Source organism: Meriones unguiculatus, chromosome 14 (assembly GCF_030254825.1).
Source record: "Meriones unguiculatus strain TT.TT164.6M chromosome 14, Bangor_MerUng_6.1, whole genome shotgun sequence".
NCBI lineage: Eukaryota > Metazoa > Chordata > Mammalia > Rodentia > Muridae > Meriones > Meriones unguiculatus.
The window spans coordinates 68,697,007-68,706,866 of NC_083361.1; positions in this window are offsets into that span (position 1 = coordinate 68,697,007).

Genomic DNA, 9,860 nt, shown 5'->3' on the forward strand with positions numbered 1-9,860 from the left:
TATCATCATTTACAATATTAACACATTATCATAAAAGAGACTATAAGAGTTTCTATACTCAAATTTTTTTAAATTACATATTCATAAGGCTGGCGAGATTGCTCAGTGGGTAAAGGCTTCTGCCGCCAAACCTTACAACTTGGGTTTGAACTCTCACGAATTGTCCTTTGATCTCCATGGGTGTGCCTCGGTGCCCAGGAATGAGCAAACACACGATGATCAATAATTAGAAATAAGTAAGTTGTTTATTATTGGGGTGGCGAATACATGCCATGTGGGCGCGTGGAGGTTGGAAGACAGTGTTTAGTGGTCATTCTCTCCTGTGGGTTTCTGGGACTGGACACAGGTGGTAGCTCATGAGGCAAGTGGTTTCACCTGCTGAGCAATCTCACACCTTTCTGTCTGAGGCAGCCTTGTTCTTTGTTTTCGTGTAACTGTACAAGTACTTCTAAGTCAAACAGAAAATGAAGTCTCTGAATCCTTTCAGACAAGTCTTTCATGGTAGATTTAGCCAATATGGACAGAAAAAAAAAAAAAAGACAAAATAGGATTTTGGCAACTAAATTGGTCAAGATAGGTGTAGAAGCCTGACTCCAACCGCCTAGATGCCACTCAGAGTTCTTGCCGTATGAGATTCCTCACTAGCAAAGAGACAAGACTTTATTATCTTGAAATATGCCTGGACAGGCTCATAACATTTCCCACTAGGTTCCCAGGAGAACAAACTTAAAATAAATCATGTGTTAGTGACTGACTCCTAAATTAGTCAAAACCTCTTTTAGAGAGATGCATCAAGGCTTTCTGTTCTGGAGCCTGCAGGGGCAAACACTATGGGGTTTCATTTGTGTGTCCTGCAATCACTGCGCCATGTCTGCCGACATCCTCCAGCCTCGGTGACCGTCTCTCTCCTTCTCACCCCCCTGCCTCTCTGTTCTTCTCTCCCCTTCCTTGCTCTTTCCCGTCTCCTTCCTTCCTTCCTTCCTTCCTTCCTTCCTTCCTTCCTTCCTTCCTTCCTTCCATGTTAGGGACTGAACCTACAGTCTGGAGCATGCTCAATAATTATTCTAACACTGAGCGACAAACAGCCCTGTTTTCTCTTCCTTTTGGTGCTGAGGGTCGGAGCGAGGCCCTAAGCACTGAGCCCCTTGTTTTAGTGGCTTTACTTCCTGACTCTGTTTGGCCTGCCTTGGGCTCCTGGGCTGCTGTGAACTGACACGGCTATGCTGCCTGGGGTCTGTGGCTGGCCCGGGGGGGAAAGCCCAGCTTCCTATTGAGGTCGGACAAGCTCTGAAGTATGACTGAGCTGGCAGAGCCCCCTCCCTGGTGCTGAGGCAGGGATTTGGCCAGCATCATGCCCTTGCTGTCTACATTCCCCTCCTTTGCATCTTTCCTCCTTTCCCTTCATTATCTCTGCTGGGAACACTTCCTTAATAAGTCACTTGCACACAGTCCCTGTCTCAATATTTGTTTTCAGGACCCCAATCTAAGTTAATAAAAAAAGAAAGAAAGAACACCTTTCCAGATGAACCGTGCAGCTGTGTCCAGTCTAGAGGTGTACCTCAATGTTTACCTGGAAAAAGCTTGGCTTAAGCTATGGCCAGATAATCTTTGACCCATTGCTACAGAAGTGCCGCTCTGCTGGAGCTGGAGGGAGGGGGAGGGCAACTGCAGCTTTGCCCTTGACACCTAAACCGAAAACAAGAACTGAGGGGCTGAGGAGACAGCTGAACAGGCAAAGTGCTTGCTGGGTTAGCACCAGGCCCTGAGTTGTGATTCCCCGGTGCTCGTGTAAAAGGCCAGGCATAGCGGCACATGCTTGTCATCCTAGTGATGGGAACATGGAGACAAGGGGCTCTCCAGGGCTCACTCGCCAGCTAATGTTGTCAAATTGATGGACTCCAGGTTCAATGGGAGACCCTGTTGTCTAAAAAAAGACATGAGGTGGACAGTAATAGAGAAAAAACCTGCCATTGACCTATGGCCCCCACAGGTACTCAAACACACACACACACACACACACACATACACACACACACACACACCCCTTCCAGGGAAAGAACCATCACAGCCATGGCTACTCTGTGAGGGAGCTCTCCAGAGGTTACTAGTAGTGGTTCTTCTTCAGGATCTCTATTAACTTCTTACCCAGATGGAGAGAGTTTTCAGCCACAAAACAAAGAGATTTTGCCATACTTGCAAAAAAATCAAAACAAAACAAAAAGAACCCCCCCCCCAAATCTCATGAAAAATTACCCATTCACTGCAATTTCTTTCAAAACCTGTTTAATGAGTGTGCATGTTCTGACTATGTGTATGTCTGTGTACCACATGTGTGCCTGGTGCCTCGGAACACAGACGAGGGTGTCAGATCTGCTGGGAGCAGACTCAAAGCCAGGTGTGAGCTGCCAGGTGGGTGCTGGGAACTGAGCCTCTCCAGAAAAGCAGCCTGTGCCTAAGTCATCAGTGCTTTGTTCTGATTGACTGACATGCAGATATGTTGAGAACGAGGACATCAGCAGAGCAATGGCAGCACACACACCTTTAATCCCAGCACTCAGAAGGCAGAGGCAGGCAGATCTCTGAGTTCAAGGCCAGCTTGGTCTACAGAGCGAGTTTCAGGACAGCTGGGGCTACACAGAGAAACCCTGTCTCATTGCCCACTCCTCTGATGCCACCCCCTCTGGGGGTTGGGGAGAGGATGTGAACATCTTTCCTGGTTGGCTATGGTCACATGAGACCCATGGATCCTAGAAACCCAGATATTTTTAGGTAAAGTTGGCAAAAGCTCAAAGAGCTCCCGCTCATCAGACTGTGTGCTACCAGGCGTGATAAAGATTGCTCATCAGCTGCACAGCAAGGGCATCAGATAAAGTCTTGGATCTTGGGGCTTCAGAGGTAGCTCCTTCGGTAATGTTCCTGTGCTGAAAACTTAAGTTCTGATTCCCCGCACTAAGTAGAGAAGGTACCGAGGAAGAAGAGACCCAGCATCTGGCTTATACACACACACACACACACACACACACACACACACACACACACACACACACACACACACACACACACACCATACCACACCAGCACACATGATTATATAATGATAAAGCTGGGACCCAAGTTCAATTCCCAGCATCGGCATAGCGACCCACAACCATCTTTAACCCCAGCTCCACGGGATCCAGTGCCCTCTTCTGCTCTCCAAAGGCAGTGCACACATGTGTTGTATAGACATACGTTCAGGCAAACATTTATACACATAGAATAAAAATAAATACAATCTCAAAAATTAAAATGGTGCAGTTCATATACACAGGAAGGAATGAAAAGATATGAAGTACTGTATTTTTGCCATTTTCTTGTCACTCCTTTGAAAAACCATTCCAGCAAAAACAACTACTTTTTATTATAAGCTTAAAAGCCCATGAGAGTAAAATATGTGATAATAAGAGCAGAATAATAGGGAGAGTAAACAGAACTTTTTTGAGATATACACTTTACTATAATTGGTATACGTTAGTTTCAAGCAGAGCAGGACCAATGAAGGATGCATCTTCGGATCACCTGGCACTGAAATCACAGCACTACATCAAAACAAGTGGAGGAAGCAGAAGAGAGGTCTGAGAATGTGTGAGTGACTGAAGGCTGGAAAGGAACGGGAAGAGGAAAAAAAAGTAAAGCCAACAGAAAGCCAACAGCAAGAAGATAGATCTAAACCTAACCGTGTCCCACTGCACTAACTAACTGTAAGTACATTAAACACCAGAGTTAATAAACACAGAATATCAAGCCAGATAAAAGGGAGTCAAGTGTACTCAGTCTTAAGCGACTTCTTTCAAATGAACAGATAAAGAAAAAGCAAGAGAATGGGGAAATGTATATTATGTAGACATAAGATAATAATAAGAAATACAAACAGGAGTAAGAACAAATAAGAAAGCTGGTGTGGTGATATTAAGATCAAATAAAATAAGCTTTGAGATAAGGCTTGTTACCACATAGAAGAAGAGATTTTTTTTTTCCTTTGTTTTTGAGTTTCATGTATTCCAGGCTGGCCTCATACTTGGTGTATAGAGAATGAGCTTGAACTTCTTTTTTAAAAGAATAAACCTTTTTATGCATATGGGTGTTTTGTCTCGTGTGTATCTGTGTACCGCATGAACACAGCATGAGGTCAGCGGAGGACGTTGGGTCTCCTGGCACGGAGGTGTAGACAGTTGTGGGTCACCATGCATAGCCTGTGGCTGCTGGTAATTGAACCCAGGTCCTCTGGAAGAGCAGCCAGTGCTCTTAACTGCTGAGCCATCTCTCCAGCCCCACCTTGGACTTGTGATCCTAATGTCTCCACCTATGGAATCCTGGGTTTATGGGTGTGCACCACTGGCAGTTTATTTGATGCCGGGGTTTCTTACATGCTAGGCAACCACTTCCCCGAGTCCCCTCCTCGGCCCTGGGATTTTAAGGCTAGGGATTAGTTCTGTCTGAAGGCCGTCTTCTGTGTCTTCACAGTCAATTCAGTCTCCCCACCAGTGTGTGTGTGTGTGTGTGTGTGTGTGTCAGGAGCACAGATCAGATAACATTAATGAAGGTTGAGAAGAATGGAGGAAAGCCAGGTATGGCCTGAAACACAGGCACTCTGGAAGCTGGGATGGCGGGATCTCTAGGTTAAGGTTTGCTTGGACTACCAAGACTGTCTAAATAAATAACAAAAATAACCAGATGGAGGGGCACACATCTGTGATTTTGGCACTAGGAGGCTGAGGCAAGAGGATCAGAAGTTCAAGGCCTGGGCTACATGACACTCTGTGTCACAAAACGGAAACAGAAAACTTGAGGTTTTAGATAGGAGTAAATGAAGCTCGGGGTAAGATTCGGTCTACACAGGCCCCTTGGTTACATTCCTAGAAAAATAAAAGGGAAAACAAAAACAAAACACAAATTGCATGAGACAAAGGAAAAAAATAAAATAAAAATCACACAAATTGCATGTAACAAAACTTAACAAAAATAGAGAAATTGTCAAATCCAGTCATGGTTAAAAGACTTTTTGTTGTCTGTCTCTGTCTCTGTCTCTGTCTCTCTCTCGACAGGTTCTCACTGTGTACCCTTGCCTGGCCAGGAGCTCACTATGTAGACCAAGCTGTCCCTGAATTCACAGTGATCCACCAACCTTGACCTCCCGAGCACTGGACTAACTTTGAGTCTTTCAAGGTCGGGGTCTGTCTATTGCTGTGGTGAAACACTGTGACCAAAAGCAACTTAGGAAGGAGAGGGTTTATTTCACTCTTATCTTATCACGCACCATCAAAAGCAGTCCCGGGTGGGAACCCAAACAGATCAGGAACCCAGAGGCGGGAACATTGCCTGCCATCAATTCTGACGGGACACGTCATATGACCTCTGTGAGAGTGAACCCATGATGGATTCACTGAGGCCTGTGTGGCATGCCAAGACAAGGGGAACAGCACACAGGGGCAGAGGCCATGAAGGAGTGCTCCTTACTGACTTGCTCCTTAGGATCTGCTCAGCCTGCTTTCTCATGACTGCCCACCCAGGGATAGCTCCACCCACATGGGCTGGGCCCTCCTATATCAGTCACTAATTAAAAAAAAAATGCCTTCCAGGCTTGTGTAAAGTCTGATCTTTTGGAGGCATTTCCTCAACTGAGGTTCCCTCCTTTCAGATGGCTCTAGCTTGTGTCAAGCTGACCTAAAACTAGCCAGCACATAAAGCCAGGGTCTTGTTCTGTAGCTCAGGCTGGCTTCAAACTCCAGACGATCCGCCTGCCTCAGCATCCGAAGGGCTGGAATTATAAATGTAACCCACCAAGACTAGCTTATTGTTGAAGAATTTAGCATCTGTCAGTCATCGAAGGACAAAGAAAACAAAAACCAGCAAGGAGAGCGTATCCGTTACTTGTCCCATTGCGATGGCAACAGACCCAACAGACACAACCTAAGGGAGGGTTTATTTGGGGTCAGAGGTCATCATGTTGGGAAAGTCACCGCAGCAGAAGCTTGAAGCGGCTGGTCTCATCACGTCTGCAGTCAAGCAGGAGAGAGTGATGGACGCTGGTCCTTGGCTCGCTTCCTCCTTTTTACACAGTCCGAGGCCTCAACACATGGAATAACTCCTCCTACCCTTAGGGTGGGTCTCCCCACCAGGTTGACTGAGCCTGGGCACACCCTCACAGGCGTCAGTAGAAATTTGTCTCCCAGATAATTCTCGATCCTGTTAAGTTGGTCTATGTAAACTATCCCAGATACAGATAACAACACACAATCCACCAGGTTGTACTACCTGGCATCTTCAATGCCAATAACCGAAGAACAAACTCCCCCCCCAAGGCCACATGGGAGGTCTCTTGTGACAAGATGGGCTACAAAATAAGTCAAGAAAGCCTGAATGCTGGCCCCTAATACAGATTATGTAGATGATGGATTCATAGAATAATATTTTAAATAATAACACAGAAATCTAATGAAACCTAATTTTGGGAATTAAATGGCATACTACAAAATTACCTATGGACCAAGGGGGGAAAATCATATTGGTTAAGGTAAATGCACGAGGAGAAGAGTTCAAGGCCAGCTTGGGTTACATAGTGAGTACACATCTAAAACATAAAACAAAACTACAAAAACCAAAAAACAGTAATGAATAAAATGATGAAGAGAAAGAAGGGTGTCACAAGGAAAGCTTGAGACATCGTGAACTAAAGGGTACTAACCCACATTAACACTTAGGAGGTATAGATAAGGCCCATTTCAGAGGAAAACTTGTAGCTTTGTGGGCTTAGATAATAAGGAAGAAAGAAGAAAGAAAGAAAGAAAGAAAGAAAGAAAGAAAGAAAGAAAGAAAGGAAGAAAAAAAAGGAATAAAGAAAAAAGGAAGGAAGGAAGGAAGGAAAGAAAAAGAAAGAAAGGAAGGAAGGAAGATTTTTCAAATTAAAGATCTAACCTTGAGTAACTGGGAAAAGACTGAGAGGTGGTGGTGCACACCTTTAATCCTAGCACTCAGAGGCAGGTGAATCTCTTTGAGTTCAAGGCCAGCCTGGTCTACAAAATAAGTTCTAGGACAGCCAGAGAAATCCTGTCTCAAAAACAAACAAAGAAACACGGAAACAATAGCACCACCAACAAAAAAGACAAGAAATTTTTTAAAAGACTAATTTCAACCGATAGTAAAGGAGAAAAACAAATAATAAAAATGAGTAGAAACAGCAAAATAAAAAACCAGTAGCTAGGTTTGGTGGCAAGCTCACCTTTAACCCCAGCACTCACGAGGCAGAGGCTGGTGGATTTCTGTGAGTTTTGAGGCCAGCCTGGTTTCATAGTGAGTTCTGGGACAGTCAAGGCTATGTAGAGACTCTGTCTCAAAAAACAAAAAACAAAACAATAACAAACAGGAAAAGGAAAGGAAACCAACAAAATAAAATTAAAATTCAGCTTGTTGAAAAGATTGTCAAGGTTCATCAACTCCAGCAAGACTTAGTAAAAGTTTGGGGGTCGGGGCAGGGAGGTGGGAGGAAGGGAGAGTGGGGGGGAAGCTGAGCAAAGCAAAACCACCATACCCAGGAGGCCGAGGCAGGGGAATTACAAGCCCGAGCTTTATAAAAAAAGACCTTGTCTCAAAAACTGAACTAAACTAAACCATAGCCAACATAAAAGTCCATTTGTCCCTTTTAAGACTTGCAGGATTTTTTTGTATATTTGAAATTATATCAAAATAAACATTTAAACAAAGTGGGAGAGCTGTGCAAGCTGATACTTAAATTAACCCAGGCCCCACATTTCCACGAAGAGAGGCTGCCTTTTTCTGCTGTGACCAGAGGAGGGGGCGGGGCTCCAGGAGGCGTGGAGGCTGGAGGGATGAAGGAAAAGGATGGATCCTTAACCTCATTGGCCTGACCTCCATGTGCCGTGTCAGCTGGAGCATCTGACCCGCATCAGGTTTCCACACACGCCTTAGTGTTCTCCCCTGGAGTCGGCTTGATTATCTTACATTTTTCTGGATTGTGTGTCGAGGCGGGTGGTGTGTCAGGCTGCATGAGGAGGAGCCGTGGGACAGTTGAGGACATCGGCTCTCTCCGTGCCCGGCGTGGGACTGGTGGGACTGAACTCGGGTGGACCGCCTCGGCAGCCGTCCTGGCGGTGTCTCAAGCACCCCTTTGGAGTCTGACCTCAACACCAGGTGAGCGCACGGTCCCCGCTGCCGTGCTGTGGAGCGAGCTTTCCCGGGAGAGGAGACGTCGCTTCAATTTAGATATGTGCATGACAGCACATATCTCATGTGCTGCTTCTGCACCGGAAACACGGCAGAGACGCTCCTTCTTCTAAAAGCCGACAGCTGCTCAAAGACGCGCAGACTGAACCACTCCCTCCCGCTCGGAGATTCTCAGAGCAACAAGCACACGCACGTATTGTTAGAACGGAGGAGCAAAGTGAAAACGAATTCATTGAGAATGCTCTCAGAGCAAGGGTTTTATCACAGGGGAGTACTGCCTGTCGGGTTAGGGCTGGTCTATGGAAGCGGGAAAGAAATGGACATTATTTCCTTTTCAAGAGCGATGGTTCACACCTAAGCACTGGAGAAGCTGAGGCAGGAGGATTGTCACGGGGAAAGGGACCTCATACTCAATCTGAAAGCCAGAGGTCAGTCCCTGGGACCCACATCATAGAAGGAGAAAACCAAGTCCTGCAAGTTTTCCTTTACCCCCAACACATGCAAACACACACTCACACAGACACACAATCTCACGCACAGTCACACACACACGTGCACACATGTACACTAATAGTAATTCTAACTTGGACATTGTGGCAAACCTCCTCCCACAGCCATCACCCATGCTAAACAATAAAATTCCACGCGGTGGGAAGGAATTACAGAGGAGGAAGTCTGCAGTTTGGGATCTAGAGCAAGGCAGAGTTAAATTTAGCCTCGCTGGGAGCTTGCTTCGACTTGATTAGTTGGCTAATCAAAGCTCTTTGTTTAATTTCAATTTCCTTATCAGTGTAAAGAAAAGCTATTCATAGTCACCATCTGCTCCAAGTTCTGCAGGTCCGGGTCAGATTCTCAGGCTCGGCTCCCGCTCTGTGGTCTTGGGGGACCGTTTTGTTTATTGGCAGACTCTTGTTCCATAGCCCAGGCTGGTCTAGCCTCCTGATCCTCCTTCGTCAGCCTCCCAGGCCTAGGATTATAGATGTCTGTTAGCATGTACAGCTTGGGTGGTCCCTTTTTAATCAAGAACAAAGAGAAGGCTTTGTATTATTTTCTATCTTTGTTCATGAAAAGCAGGCTATCTTCTTTTTTATTTTATTTTTCTCTTTCGTTGTTTGGAGACAAGGTCTCACATGGCGCAGCCTAGCGTCAAGCTTGTTATGTGGTTGAGGATGACCTTGGACGCCTGATCCTTCTGCCGCCTCTTAAGATACCAGGCCTGAAAAGACTGTTTCTAATTCTGGGCTGGACGGATGGCTTAGTGGTTGAGAGCGCTAGCTGTTCTAGCTAGAGGACCTGGGCGCAGTTCCAAGCACCACGTGGTGGCTCACAGCCACCAGAAACTACAGTTTCAGGGCATCCAATGCCCTCCTCTAGCCTCTTCACGGATACTAGGAATATACATGGCACACCTACATACACGGCAGCACCCCACACACACACGTAAAATAAACAAATCCTTTTAAAAGAAAATTATTAATCTCAGGGGCGGCTCAGCAGTTAGGAATGCCTGCTGCCTTTCCCAGAAGTTCAGGATCCCAGCACCCATGTCGTGTGACTCATATCCGCCTGTCACTCCAGCTCCAGAGGAGCTGACACCCTCTTCTTGGCCTCTAGGGGGCACTGAACACAGGGGGCGGGCA